Consider the following 13603-nt stretch of genomic DNA (forward strand, 5'->3'; position numbering starts at 1 on the left):
CAACTTCCCTCATTAATATTAGACTGTTGAGTTATATGGGTAAAATCATGTTATATCAAATTTTAAGACTTAGCCTTTTTCAGATTCTTAATTTTGCCTTGTTGGTTGTTAGTTCACTTAACCAGTGGTTTTAGAAGTTTTTTTTCTCATATTAATAGGAATTGTGAAAATAATTCTGAAACCTTTTGACTTTCCATGTTACTGCTTTGAAAAAAAGGAGCTCAAAGACTGGCTGATAATTGGAAAACTAACAAAAATTCTTTGTATTTGTGCCATTGAATGTCAGAAACTGGAAGAAGATTTGGAATGGGCTGAGCACATTTGAGAAAAAGAACTGGGCATCTGCCAACATGAAGAAATTCCTTCACATGGATGAGAAAGTTTCCACGCTTATATATGCACATATTTATATAAAATGAAATTGGAAGACTGGTTAAGTTTAATTTTAACTGTATAGATCTGGCATCAGCTCAAAAAACTGTTGCTACAGAAAGTCTACTCAGTAGTAGATTATTTGATTAAATTGATTTTTTTAGATCCTTTAATCTTATTGTTACCTTTCTGTTATGCCAGACCTTTTTTTTTCCTTTTGCTTTATCTCATAGACTTAACTTTATAAGTTTATACTAAACTTGTGACATTGTAAGCACAGATTAGTATATATGTATATAAAGAAAACAAAATCACCTAAGCACAGGGATTGTGCAAAGATGTAAATGTTTGTACTTTGCAGAGTCTATGATTTTTATTTTTCAGATTTTTTTTCAAGAGTTTCTTCTTTGGGGAGATAAAACTCTTAAAGGATAAATAAGTTTTTCATCATCTTAAACATTTTATAGTTCTTTGTATAAAACAAAAAGGAATTATGTTAAGATTTGGAATTAAAATGTCCAATGCTTCATTGTCTGTAACTATAGTACTTGAAAGCCTGAGTAAAGAAGAGGAGGTACAAGTTTCTTCTTTAGTTCATGAAAGCCCTATTGATTCATGAGTGTTCAGAAAACAAAATGTCCTGGAAATATTTCACATGTTATTATGCTCTATGGTGTCCTGTTGTGTACTGGGACTTCTCCTTATTTAAGTTGAAGTATAAATCTGACACATAATACCCAAGGCCTTGGCCTCTGCTGTTTTTGGCCTCGTGTAGATTTTTTTTTTCCCCTTTGATTTAGGGAAAGAAGAACTACACAAGTGACAGGATGTAAACATCCAGTGTACCATGTAAATTACCCAGCTTCTATTCAGTTCTGCAGATGCAGCCTGTCTCCCTCTCAAAGATCACCTAGGGTTTTATGGTATTGTTAGGGGGGTGAAAATGAGTTCCTAAGCATCACAATGATGTACATAAATAAAAAGTTTTTTGAATGTGTATTTTATAGTAGCCAGATGTTGAGGTGATACTTAGGGCTGAACTGCAAATTAGGGACCGAAACAGGTGTCCATCCCAGAAACAACGAGCTTGCAGAATTTCTAGAAAGTAGCATGTGGACCTCTGCTCATAATGGTTCATTTCATTTTAAAGCATTCCTATTTCCTTCTATACTCTTCTTCCATCTCTTACTGTTCTAAAATTCCCTGGAAATCTCCAAAGACTTTTTTCCCCAGCAAAAAATAATAAATCTAGTTTGCAAAATCCTCTCATAATCTGTCAACAGTTGTGTATTCTAATTATGTCCTGTGTCTAAGAAGTAAACCCAACAAGACTTCCTATGAAGAATCTGTCAGTGCTAAGGGTGTTTCATACCCATAGCTGTATAATGTATACATACATATATACATAAACACACATATACATACTATATATCAATATGCAGTATGTGTATATGTGTGTGTACATACACACAAATACATACAATATTTAAATAAGATAAGAGCATGTATTAATTGGGTTCCAGTAGCAAAAACAGAGCAATTACTCTTGTGAATAAGTTCTATATAATGAACTAGATCCAGGAAGTGAGCAGATTATTCTTGGAGTATTGTATTGTTTTTCTCCCCCCTCCCTATAAGTCAACAAATGTTTAGTTTCCACAAACTGAAGAAATTTAGCAAATAATACTCATGTAAGTGAAAAATGAGAGTGTGCCTCTCAGTTTGCTATCCCCTAAAGTGCCTAACTCACTGTGCGTTTAAGACATTATTTAGTAAACCTGTTGGATTTGTATGTTATGCTAAAAAATTTTTTTTTTAATCCACAGGCACCATTTTATAAGAGAGTACACTGGAAGAGATGTACTTTTTGTGGGTCTTCCTAGTGGCCTCAGATATATTCTGGTCCAATAATTTTGATGGTTTCTTATTGTGATACTCATTTGACACAGAGATTGGTTTCTGAGTAGCAAGATTTCAGAAAAACAAAAACAAAAACACTTCCTATCATGTTTCAGCATAGTGGTTGAGATAGGTTTTTTTTAGTGTACTTAGAAAAGAACTAACTTCAGAGACAGTTTCCTAAATGCCTTCAGAGAAACCTGACATGCCACGAGAAAACAAGTCATTGTCCCATCCTTGGGCATATCAAACTCATAGATTCCATATAAGCGTTTCCAAAAATCTGGGATCTATGCTCAGCAAAATTCTATTTAGAACAAATAGCCCAATGAGAAAAATTCTTGAATACCTTTTAAAAGAGTATATAAATTTCATTCACAGAACTGTGTAGAACTTAGTCTTTACCTACCCTAATGTTAGGTATTAAGATCAAGGCTAGTCAACATCAATTTCTGAGGTAAAGTGTGATCTAATGTTAAGAAACAAAATCAGTAAAATGACTTCCATAGTTTACTGAGATAAAAACTTATAGCTACCAGAAGTGATAACCCAAGTCTAGTGCCACTTGACTTTTTTATCACATTTATTCTTAAGGAACTTTTTCCTTTGAAAAACCATATACAGAACAACTTGTTTTTAGTACAACTTTAAACTGTACATAAGTTCAGTGTGCTAGTGTGTGTACTTCTTTGGTTTGCTACTTGTTACCTTTCAAAATTTAATGTTGATATTAAATTGAAATAGTATAGGAAGCATGAAATATATTTGCCTTATTTCTGAATAAATATGCAAGAAATACAGACGTGTTAACATTGGTTACATTGTTCTTTTGCAGAACTGTAATCAGCCTTTGGTAGAAAAAAAAAGTGAGACATTAAAAAGAAAATTCAAAGACATTTGATGGTGTTAATAAGTACAGAGTAAACAGTTGAGCACATTTCAATATTTTAAGTGCCACATGTTAGCTGTTCATTAATAGGCCATAAATTATCATTTCAAATAGTGTGATATTACATAAAGGTTGGTTGTAATTTAAATAATAAACCTGGAACAATCATTAAAAGTAGCTAGGGAAATAGTTGGATATGTGTGTATAGACATTTGTATTTATATGGTCAGTTATAATTGCAAAATTTTAAAAATTGTGGGGTACATATCACAGAGTTTGTACACCACTGAAAGTACCATTTTGATTTTTGACTTGCTGATATTCATGATTTTGCAGTATTTTCTGGAATCTGAGTACTACAAAATTTTTTATTTATAAAATGCAGAAATTGCTACATTGAGTGTATTGAGGATTTCATTTTCAAGTGGTAAAATTGTCATTTCTGTCTTGAATTAAGCCAAGGAAAAAATAACACTAACATTAACTTTATATTATATATATATTCAGTGATAGATTTTCCATCCTTTCCCATCAGAAACTGGATTTGTTTTAGACATGAGTATATCCGTTGCTGGCAATGGATGCACTCTGAATTCTGGTACCAAACTCACAGAGTCAACAGAAAGAATAGAAGTAATGGGATATTTGCAACCATACATACGAGTGTATACACACTCGTGTATACACACACACACACACACACACATTCATCTACTCTAGATCTATGTATATGGAACCAAGAATAATTGGTTTGTTTTTATATGATTTCCAGTACAATTCTTTGTATTTCTTTCCTTGAAATTGTACATATTTTTGATATATTGTTTTTAAATCCTACTGAAAAATGAAGCCCTAACCAGGTGAGAGATGTGAGAGGGTGAGTTGTCATTTAAGTATATGGCCTAGGTGGTGGGTCTTAAGGTTGTATACCTTTTCTCATGGTGTTAACTGAAGAGAAAGGGGCACAGACTCCCCTGGTACCAAGGACTGACCAAGGTACCAAGAAACATAATGTGTCTAAACAGTGAAGTGAAAAAAAAAAAGTCAGTGGATTTTAGTGATTTACTGTACTGCAGACTGACCGGCTGATTAAGAATTTTATATTTTCCACAATTTATTTTGGAGTCACAAGACACAGCTTCCATGCCTTTTATTCTTTCTTTTGGTTTGAAACGTATAGTCTCATTATTTATATTTGGTTCACTTCTCTATCATGCATTTTATACATATTGAACAGTTTCTATGTATTACCTTCTTCCCCCACAACAGTGTGAAGGGTCTTACTATTACTTCATCCTAAGTGAACAAAATGGACCTATTATAAAAAGAATTTTTAAGGCAGGTTCAAAATGTCTTTATTTTTTAGAGTATTCATTTGTTCAAGAATTTATTAAGCACCAGGACTTGATGGGTCTTGTGTGCCAGGGTTCTTTGCTAGGCACCAAGGATACAAAGGGCAAAACCAAAACAGACCTTGCCCTTAAGGAGCATGCGTATTATCGGGGATTGGTCATTTCTGTTTATTTTTAACCCAGCATAAGGTTCTAGAATAAAACTTGCATCATGAATGCAATGGAAACCAATGGAAAATTGCTTGATGGTGAACAGATTTCCGTAACTCACACGACCTTAGCAAGTGACTTTTTAACTAACATTAACTGACTTGATCTTCTGCTGTCAAAACATGAGTGAAAACTCAGTTAGGTACTAAACTCATGGTTAACCAGGATTTGAAGGCTTCAGTACAGTGAAAGATATGACCACTGTTCATTCCATTGCCTTGCAGTCCTGAAGAACTGAAATGCAGTGCTTCCTTATGCTAGAGGATAACTTTTCATCTTTAACAACAACAACAAAAACTGTAGCATGATTCTTCTTTTTCCTATTTTGAATACAGACTTGCCATATTCTGCACTTTTCTATGGCAAACCTGACTACTTTATAAATAGTAGGAAATAATAACTTGCCACTGGTTTGCATACTTCATAACTAGTTTGAAATGAGAAATAGGCAGAGTTATTTTAGACTCATTAATATTGTTGGTTGGTAGTCCTCAATCATGTGTAAAAGTACTGTCCAAAGTCATGTCAATTCATTGCACAATAAAATCACTGTGATTTGTATATAAACCCTAGTGAAATGTTACTGCTGTTTAATTTATATAATGCCTGTTGATTTCTGGATTTGTTTAATAAACCTTTGTATCTTTTAAAATGCCTAAATCTTGTTTGCTTCTGTTTATATTGGAAAGACCCCCTAATGTATACAGGGAAGTAAGATTAATTAGGCTCAGGTGGAAAAAAAGTGATTTACTTAAAATAGGTAAACCTTTTTGGCAGCCACACACTTACATCCCCAGATCCTTGGAAGTTCACCACAGATATCTTCAGTTTGTAAGGATCAATCAATCACGAAGCACTTATTAAGTGCCGACTTTATCAGGCACAGTGCTAAGGTACTGACGCTACAAACACAAAAAATAAAATTCCTATTGGGAAGGTGTTCATATGCTGATGGGGGTGACAGATGAGTGTATTATCTTCTCTCTTGAAGGGTAAAAAAAATTGTTTCAAGTAATGAAGGCCTTGCTTTGTACCCTGTGGCAATTCAACTTTTTCTGTGCCCCAAGAAACAATATCATAGTAACCTAGTGGTCAGAAACCTTTTTTTTAAAATAATAATGCTAATATGTTTGAAAGGTGTGACATATAAAAAGTTTGAAAGACAGTTTCTGGGTCATATTATGTTATTAATCATTCTAGCAGTGATAATGCCAAAGAGCCCTCATGGAACCCACTCAATGCTTATATGCCCTTGGAAGAGTGGGCTTTCCTGGGGACGGCACTCAATTCTGATAGGCTGGCAAGTAATGAGAGAGAATAAATATTATAATGAGAGATGGACCTATTCTAATGAGGGGCTAGGGACTTGATTTTGATGATGTCATTTACTTCCAAATTACCCCCAGCCTTGGGCAATCTAGACAAAGGATCTACCCCCCTGCCCAAATCTGTTGGAGTGAAAACATTGAGACTAAGTTCTTTGTAAGGTTTTCTTGTTGGGTGGGGCAATAATTCCATCTTAGATAAGATAGTCTAGGTGGAGTAAATTTTTGGGAAAAGTCAGGGATCTCCCCAATAATTTGTTATTTAATAATTATTATTCTCAGAGGCTTTTCAGAAGAGAACTTCAGCAAAAACAAAAAATTTTGAGTTAATGGCAAAACTCACAAACTTGTCATCCAAATACAATGAAGAAATAAGTGAAGGCTTAAGTCTTTCTCCAGATGTAACCTACTGTAGAATGTATTATAAGACCCAGGTCTACACTCATTTTGACTTTGCTTATTGTTTGTTTATTTAGTGAACTTGGAGCATCTAAATACAAAAACTGAGATTTTATATGTTACTAAAGAAAACTGAAAAATAATGTGATCTTAAGCAGGCTTTACTCCTTAAAAAAAGGGGTGTCTGCTAACTTGATGACCCCAAGCTTGGGATCAGAGAGATGACCATAGTATGTCCTGTAATAGGTGCTGGAGGCTGCTTGAGTTATTCTATATCTTAAGCTGGCTGAAATTTGTCAGCTTTCTTATTTTATCTTCCTCTCCTGTCTGGTCCACTTGAGTCTAAAACTTCAAGTGAAAGTTATTTAATTGCTTGTTTCATACTGTTAGATATATAACTAACAATTCTGGTTAGTATATGTGGGCTTTCAAGGTTATTAATGTAGTGTGATTAAAGTAGTTGTGTTTTCTTTCCTACCATGCCTGAACCCCAGTGCCACAGAACTGCACATTAACAGAAAGGTAGTGCCAGTGACTTCTTTTTACAACTGTTGGGTAATCATTGCCAGCTTCTTACCATTATTTTTTTATGATCCACCTTGTGATGCCAGTTGAACAGATTTTTCCTTTCTATCAGTCATGGAATATCTATGTCAGCCTCATGTAAATGAATCCACAGGTTTTATATAAACTTTTTTCTGGTTCTAGTTGGATTTAAAACTTTCTGGTCTTCCAGTAAACAGGAGCATTGAGTAGAATTTTTAATAGTAAAGAGTCTTGTGTTATCGTTGTTGTTTTCAGAAGGAATGGAAGTGATAGTGGTATACCCTATTTTATAAGATCATTGATTTGGAGATAGATGGACACCTCAGAGCCTATTTAGTCCAACTTCCCTTATTTTATAGATAGGGAAACTGAGGCCCAAGGATGGGGTCACACAGGTAGTAAGTGGTGCAGACAGGATTAAACCTATCATGATACTAGAGTCAATGCTCTTTCCACTGTACCATTCACAGTGTGAGAAGGTGGGTGATGGAAGGGGAAAAGGATATTTTTTAGCTATGAGTTGATGTAGAATGGAATTTGGGTCTAGTGCAGGGAAAGTTGGAAGAACCTGAATTTCCAGTTTGCTTATCTTTCACTTTTCTCATTTGTCACTCCCTTACCTTAATCTAACTCCTTCTGTAACCTTTGATCATTCCTTGCCCTTTTTTATGTATTCATAATTTCCCAGTGAAATATTTTTATTCATTCATAATTAAGAACTCTAATAGTTATGCAGAATGATTTTAAAATACTTTCCTCTTAAACACAATACAAGTAGTATATCATACACGTTTTACAAATGAGGAAACTGAAGCTAAGTGAGATTGCATCATTTGCTCAAGGTCACTCAGCTAGAAAATATCAAGTGCAGGCTTTCTGATTACAAAGCCAGTGCTTGTCCACCATGCGTACTATCTCCCCCGTAAGTATCAGCATTGGACATTCAAATAAGATTTCCTTAATCCAGTTGTAGGAAGCCACTCTTTCATTTATGCCATGCTGCGTGCTGCATCTACCCATACCTCATTTATTCAGTCAACAAATATTTATCAATTGCCAACTGTAGGATAGGCAATAAGGAAGGGGAAGGATGGCCTAGAGAAGAATCATGGGATTTCAGAGTTGGAAGGGTCATATTGTTTGTTGTTGTTTATCTTTCACATGAAAATGACTGCGACATCAGGAGGTGATATCATGACATATAAGTGAATTGGATTTAACTGAGGGAAGCCTGTACAAGGTCACCAGCTCCCCTCTTTCTCCCCTGGAACCATCTGGGTCCAATGACCAGACAGAAATCAGGACAACCAGACACGGCCCAGGATGCAGTGGGGGACCTTGGCCCTTTTTAAACTACGTCTCAGTTAAGCTAAGGTCTCAGTTTAACTCAAGCAAAGCCCATTCAGTGATTAAGACTTAATAATATGAAAGATATGAAGCAGAGAATGGCCTCCAAAAAATGGCCTAGTTAAAAAAAAATTGATGTGAGTTGGGGGGAATCCTCAGGGTTTCTAGCCAAAACAAAAAGGGCCCTAACCTACAATTAGTAGCTTAAAAAAAAATGCACACCACAATTACTCATTAAGTAGTAACTTCCAGCCTGTGCTGGAAGACCCCTATTTCACTTTTGGATAGTTATAATAATCTGAAAGTTTTCTTGAAATCAAGCTGAAATTTGTTTCTTAGCAACTTCAGTCCCTGTTCCTGCCCTCTGGGGTCAAACTGAGAAGTATAATGCTTCTTTAAATCCTTGGAAGACAGTTATGTGCTCCCCACCCCACCTCCACAATCCTCTTCTCCAGACTTAGTTTCTTGAACTCATCCTCACTATGTGGTTGCCCTCCTCTGAACTGTAGGAACTTCACCAGCCTGAAGTTTCCAGTTAATCGTGCTTCCCTCAGCTTGTTTTTATAAGCTGATTTATTTAACCCCAAATCAAGACACTATCTATCCCTATTAAAATTTTACATTGCTATATTCAGGCCGATGAGTCTGACAAGATCTCCTTAGATCTTGCTTCCATTATCCTGTGTGTCACACATCCCTCCCAGCTTTAAAAGTCCCTAAAGCTTCTTTCACCTTCTTATGTAGACATTCTTATCTCTTAGCAGCTTCATCTGGGTGGGGTAAGTATATTTTAGTGTCTTTGTAAATTTTGATGGCCAAAAGCTACCTAGTTAACTTGGGGTTTACTAGCTATATTTCTCTCTCAAAGACCAAACCTTAAACCCAATTCACTCTTGATCTCCTGGTTTGGACAACAATAGGTCCCTGTCCAAGCACCACCACTTAATGGTTATTTTTTTGGGCCCTCTTGGCTCAGAGTGAATGCAAATAGTTCTTTCTCTTTTGGCCAGCAACCCTGATGGTCTTCCCCTCCCAGTTTGATTTTTTTTTTAATTATTAAAGGGCCATCCTTTAACTCACTTCTTAAAGAGGTCTATTCACTGAATGGGCATTGTCTCATTCAAAGTGAGAACCTGAAAAGACTTTAGCTTTTAGGGCCAGGGTTTCCTATTGCATCCTGGGCCCTCTCTAGTCATCCTGATAAATATCTAGCCACTGGACCCAGATGGCTCTGGAGGCAAAAGTGAGCCTGGTGAGTTTGCACAGCCCTCCCTCCATCAAATCAAAGTCATTGCAAGTCATGTCATCATCTCCCTGATCTACAGTCCTCTTTGAGAACAAAGGACAAACCACAACCTGAGAGTTCCTGGACCCAAAAAGATACCTCTTCCACTTGCTCCCAGATGGTTGACATTCCTTTAAAAAGGGGAAAGCTTTTCATTCAAAAATTAGAAATAATATTTGAAGTAGAATCACCCGTAGAAGAGGTAATATTATTAATTCACCCATCCCAAGGTATAAATAACTGATATCTTCATACCTTCCTCAGAGGTTTTGATGGTTAGAGAACACTCAGTGTCAGAATTGGATAAGAGGTCCCCAAGAGGGGGAAAAAGAAGCTGGGGGCTCAAGACAATAGTTCAACCATTTTGCAATCCCAAGTACCTGGAATGGGTCTCTAAAAGTAAGGATTTTTCTAACAGTTTTTCAATACAGCAGAATTAGAGGGAAAAGGTAGACAAATTACAAAACTTTTACAAAGCAAATGAGTCAAAACTAAAAGAAAATTGTCTCTAAGTCTCTATATGTTTAGCCAAGCCACGATATAGATAAATAAATAAAAGATATAGTTTGTATGTCAGTTACTTCCTCTTTCCACATCATGTACAAATTTAAGTTTGGCCAATTCCGTTTTCTTTCTCTAGCTTAGTATTTAAAAATACTAAGACATTTAAAAATCTAAAAAAAATTAAAATTAAATTGCCTTTAAAAATTAAAGCAAACAAACAAACAAGGATTTTTACTTAGCAGCAATGTAAGGTGTTGGTGTTTTGCAAAGCCAAGTAAGGAAGGTCATAAATAAAAGGAAGAAACCCTGATATAATGGAAAGAACATTGTATTTTCAGTCTAGATATCTGGATTCTAATCCAAGTTCAATGACTATGTATTTGATCTTGGGGAAATCACTTAGCTTCTCTGTACCAATTTCCTCCATTCAAAAGACATGTATTATTCAAAGCATATGAAAAATCAGTAAATCTTCATCTGTAAAATGAGGATAACAATCACTGCCCTACTTATTTCACAGGCTGTTTGTATGGATTAAATGAGAAAACATATATGAACATTATTTGAAAAGTGTAACATAGTGCTCGAAAATAGCAGCAGCATATCTTTTAGAGTAATCAACAGAAAGATGTCATTCACTTTGGTTATTTTTAAATAGTGAGGATTTTAATGGGTAGTTCATTTATACATGCTGAAAAACAATTTTTTTTTTTTTTAGGTTTCCACAGAAAGCTTCTGACAGCTTCGTGGTCAGATGGTAATAGGCCAAACTTAATAAGTTTTGTCACCCATTTAAAAATCATTTTAAAATTATTTTCCTGTCTGTGCCCTCAGATTCTGGGTTAGCTGGGTCAGATCTGGGTGAGATTCTAAAGAAGTCCTTTGGAACATTCTGGAAGTTCCCCTTGGGATTTTAGTGGATCCTCATGTATTTAAGTGCTAATGATAGGGCTTGAGTCCCTATCATCCTAAGTACTCAGATGAATGTTAGATTAGTTGGGATCCAAACTGGAGTTCCTTTGAAGTGGTATAGTCATTAGAGTGCTCCAGAGCCAACAGTTGTTGTTTTTCCTTGGGCCTTTATGCTTTGGAGGTGGCACCCTTATAGAGAGGGAAGAACTCTGGATTTGAAACCAGAGGAATTGGATTTAAATACCAACTCTTACATCATTCACAAGTGGTGTGATTTGGGGCAACCCATTTAATGTCATTGGGTCTAAATTCCTTATCTATAAAATGAAGGGTGTTGGATTAGATCAGGAGTTCTTTTTCTAGCATCTAACAACTTGCTTTAGAAAAATATTTTGGAGGGGCAGAGGCAAGATGGCAGAGTAAAGGCAGGGACTTGCCTAAGCTGTCTCAAATTCCCACTCCAAATAATGTTAAAATAACACCTCAAAATGAATTCTGTAGCAGAACCAACAAATGAATTGGGTCAAACAATTTTCTAGCCCAAGGCAGCTTAGAAGGTTGGTGGGAAAGGTCTGTCTCACTGGGGTAAGAGTAGGGTACAGTCCATCACAGACTGTACCAGGCAAGTGAGGAACAGGAGCTCTCAGCCTAAATGAGGGGGTTGAACTGTTAGTCAGAAAGAGATTACAGAGGACCTTTTGCTGGCACTGCATTCCCCATACTCAGAGCCAGGTCACAGTTCCAGAGCAACAAAGAGTACTAGCAGGAGTGAGGACCCTGTTCACAGTTTCAGGGAAGAAAAGAGTGCTTGTGGTCATTTCACAGACCAGAGCACAGGCCAGCTGAGCAATGACCATACCTCTCCTTAGATTGTACTGCCTTGGAAGAACTGAAAATTTCAGACCCCCAGAACTAGCTCTGGAAACAGCAGCACAAAAAAAAATTCCTGAAAATTGGGACAGTGCCTTCTCCTTCCTAGGAGCAGAGCCCAACTTTAACATAAAATTAAAGTCCAGAAATGAGCTGGAAAAATGAGCAAACAACCAAAAAATGACCTGACCATAGAAGTTTACTATAGTGACAGAGAAGATCAAAACACAAACTTCAGAAGGCAATGAAATTAAAACAGCTATATGTGGAGCCTAAAAGAAAAATGGGAATGGGTTTCAGGTCTTGGAAGAACTCAAAAAGTTTTTAAAATCAAATATGAGAGGTAGAGGAAAAATTAGGGAAAAAATGAGAGTGATGCAAGAAAATCATGGGAAAAGTGTCAGGTTGGTAAAGGAGGAACCAAAAAAAAATACTGAGGAAAAAACACCTTAAAAACAGAATAGGTCAAGTGGCAAAAGAGGCACAAAAATCCACTAAAAAGAACTCCTTGGAAAAGCAGAATTGGCCAAATGGAAAGAGATGTACACAAATCCACTAAAGAGAAGAACTCAATAAAAAGCAGAATTGGCCAAATGGAAAAGGAGGTACAAAAGTTCTCTGAAGGAAATAATTCCTTAAAAATTAGAATTGGGTAAATAAGTAGAAGCCAATGATTTCATAAAACAAAGTCAAAATGAAAAAAGATAGAAGAAAATGTGAAATATTCATTGGAAAAAACAACTAACCTGTAAAATAGGTCAAGAAGAGATAATTTAAGAATTATTGGACTTCCTAAAAGCAATGATCAAAAAAAAAAAAAGGAGGCTACACATTATATTTCAAGAAATTATCAAGGAAAACTGCCTTGATATACCAGAACTGGAGGGTAAAATGGATTTTGTTATTTTAAAATTTTTCCAATTACATGTAAAAACAATTTTTAACATTTTTTTTAAATGTTGAATTCCGGATTCTCTACCTCCCTCCCACCTCTCACCAGTCAGATTGGCTAATATGACAGAAAAAGAAAATGACAAATATTGGTGGGGATGTGGTAAAATTGGGACACTAATGTAGGAATTGTGAACTGATCCAACCATTCTGGGAGGCAAAATGGAACTATGCCAGAAGGTGATCAAACTGTGCATACATTTAGATCCAGCAATACCACTACTAGGTCTATATCCCAAAGAGATTTTAAAAAATACGAAAATATTTATAGCAGCTCTTTTTGTGTTGGCAAAGAATTGAGAATTGAAGGAATGGTCATCAATTGAGGAATAAAAAGCTGTGGCATATGATTTTGATGGAATACTATTGAATACCAAGAAATGACAAGCAGGGTGCTTTCAGAAAAACCTGGAAAGATTTAACATGAATGATGCAAAGCGAAGTGAGCAAAACCAGGAGAACATTGTACATAGTAACAGCAGTACTGTACAATAATCAACTGTGAATGACTAGCGTTTCTCAGCAATACAATATTCTAAGAAAATCCTGAAGAACTCTTGATGAAAAATGCTATCTACCTCCAGGGAAAGAACTGATGGAGTCTGAATGAAGATTGGAGCATACTTTTTAAAACTTTCTTTATTTTTCTTTTTTTTCTTTCACAACATGACTAACATGGAAATATGTTTTACACGACTGCATATGTATAACCAATACCAAATTGCTCACCAACTCAGGGAGG

The 13603-nt window shown here is 35.7% G+C and overlaps 1 protein-coding gene across 6 annotated transcripts in view; it reads left to right on the forward strand.

Moving 5' to 3' along the window:
- The window catches only part of PRKX (protein kinase cAMP-dependent X-linked catalytic subunit), a 141515-nt gene extending 136133 nt beyond the window's left edge, over positions 1–5382 (forward strand). For 4 of the 6 annotated variants that reach the window (XM_078146128.1, XM_078146129.1, XM_020992890.2 and 1 more), the window contains one exon: positions 287–5382. The gene's annotated coding sequence lies outside the window, so the exon portion shown is untranslated. Of the gene's footprint in view, positions 1–158 lie in introns of all 6 variants that reach the window. The other 2 variants (XM_020992891.2, XM_020992892.2) reach the window with 2 other exon arrangements.
- The last annotated feature ends 8221 nt before the right edge of the window (positions 5383–13603 follow it).

This window comes from Phascolarctos cinereus, unplaced genomic scaffold (genome assembly GCF_003287225.1).
Source record: "Phascolarctos cinereus isolate Bilbo 61053 unplaced genomic scaffold, phaCin_HiC Scaffold_726;HRSCAF=1367, whole genome shotgun sequence".
In the NCBI taxonomy this organism is placed as follows: domain Eukaryota; kingdom Metazoa; phylum Chordata; class Mammalia; order Diprotodontia; family Phascolarctidae; genus Phascolarctos; species Phascolarctos cinereus.